The following is a 2,548-nucleotide window of genomic DNA, read 5'->3' on the forward strand; positions in this document are numbered from 1 at the left end:
ACATACAGCGAGAAATCTGCATTGGCTACATGAAAGCCAATAGTGACAAGATATTCAGAAATCTTGTCAGACCATGCTCTTGGTGCTTGCTTTAAGCCATACAAGGCTTTCTTCAACCTGCAAACATGCTCGGGGTGACCCACATCCTCATATCCAGGTGGCTACAACATATACACCTCTTCTTGCAAATCCCCATGCAAGAATGCATTCTTTACATCCATCTGATGTAAAGACCATTGCTTTGACGCAGCCACTGCTATCACAACTCTCACCGTTGCCATCTTGGCAACTGGGCTGAAAGTTTCCTCATAATCAATCCCATATGTCTGCGCATATCCTTTGGCTACCAATCTAGCCTTGTACCTGTTTATGCTTCCATCACTGTTATGTTTAGCTTTGTACACCCACTTGCATCCAATGGCTTTCTTGCCTTCAGGCAATTGCACTAAATCCCAAGTTTCATTTCCATATAGTGCATCCATCTCCTCATCCATAGCTTTCTCCCAACACACATTTCCAACAGCCTCATCAATGCATGTGGGCTCTACAACCTGCACAACCTTTGCCATATATGCATAGTGATGTGCCACATAACCATCATATGTAAATCTCTGCACAGGGTTCTTCACTCTCCCTGATCTTCGCAGCTTTTCATTCATGGCTTCCATAGCCTTCTTTACACCAGGTGTTCTCATAGCTGGGATCCCAAGCTCCTCATCAAGGCTCATATCTGAGCCAGTAGACTCTCCATCAACAAGAGAATGCCCTACAGAAATGTCAGGCATACCAAGGGGCTCAACCACTTTCTCTTTTCCTTTACGTGATGTAGTAATCACATTTGCAGGGCTGGTATTATGACGCAGCCTACCACTCCATGGTCTATCAACAGACCCACTAGATGAGGACTCTCCTGGTCCACTCAAAGACTATGATTGCTGACCTGCATTCTGTGCAACCACACTTCCACTCAAATCAGCCCCAACAGCTTCTTTTTCAGCAGCATACCAGCTGCTCATCTCATCAAAGACAACATCCCTGCTTACCCTCAACTCACGTGTAGCAGGGTTATAACACCTGTATCCCTTTTGCTCAAGGGAATATCCAATAAACACACATTTTTCAGCTTTCGGATCCAGCTTGGTTCTCAGCTCCTCTGGCACATGCACATATGCAATGCATCCAAAAACTTTCAGATGAGATAAATCTGGTTTTCTGCCAGTAAACCTCTCCTCTGGAGTTACATCATGTATGGCTGCAGTTGGAGTCCTGTTCATGATGTATACTGCTGTAGACACAGCCTCAGCCCAATAGCAATGCGGCATATTTTTCTCTTCCATCAATGCTCGCGCAATCTCAGCAATGTGCCTGTTTTTCCGCTCAGCAACTCCATTTTGCTACGGAGTGTATCTGCATGTATACTGTCTCCGAATTCCATTCTTCTTCAGAAATTTAGAGAACTCATTGGAGAAGTATTCTCCCCCTCCATCTGACCTTAGGCACTTGACATATTTTCCTGTTTGCTTTTCAACCAAAACTCTGAAATTCTGAAAGTGAGTGAACACCTCACTCTTCTCCTTCATGAAATATACCCACACTTTTCTTGTGTGGTCATCAATGAAAGTGACATAGTACCTGCAGCCTCCCATAGACACGGTCTTCATAGGACCCCATACATCTGAATGCACAACATCTAGTGCATTTCTGCTCACATATCTGTTACGTGGAAACACATGCTTTGTTTGCTTCCCAAATTGGCATGCTTCACAGATTTTATGCATACCTTCCACTTTAAATTTTGGCAGCCCTGTCACAATTCCTTTTGTCTGCATAGACTTCAATCTCTGTACATTCACATGACCAATCCTTTTATGCCATATGTCTGTGTCTGCAACAACTCTTGAACCATTTGCAAACATCGCAGCACTCATCTCAGGCATGTCTACATCCAACGTAAACATTCTGCCCACTCTGTTGCCTTTTGCAACCAACCTGCACTTGTCTTTGAAATCTTCAACATAACACCCATCAGGGTTAAACCGAACCTGCAAACCCTGCTCAATCATCTGGCCAACTGAAACCAGATTCTTTATTATGTTCGGTACATGAAGTACATCTGCAAGGTACTTCACTTTGCCATCCTGCATAGATAATGGCACATCTCCAACGTGGGCGATTGGATGAGCAGTGTCATCCCCTGTTTCCACAAAACCTGGTCTTTCCGGGTTTTTTATCTCCTTGAACCACTCCCCATGACTCGTCATGTGGTTCGAAGCGCCTGAATCCACATACCATACATTATCTTTTTGTGCTGCATCAACATTTTCAGACATGGCATTCACAACATGCTGCATAACAAACAACCTTTCATTATCCTCATTATTTCTGCTTGAGGATGCATAGTTGTTTTGCTGCACTTTCCCATTTTGCATGTCAGACTGCTTCTTATAACATTCTGACTGCACATGTCCAGGCTTACCACAATAATAGCATTCACGTGCATCATTATATTGTCTTTGCCAATTTCCACGGCCTCTTGGACTCCCCCTGC

This window comes from Cibotium barometz, chromosome 46 (genome assembly GCF_041138505.1).
Source record: "Cibotium barometz isolate CiBa-2024 chromosome 46, ASM4113850v1, whole genome shotgun sequence".
Classification (NCBI taxonomy): Eukaryota; Viridiplantae; Streptophyta; class Polypodiopsida; order Cyatheales; family Cibotiaceae; genus Cibotium; species Cibotium barometz.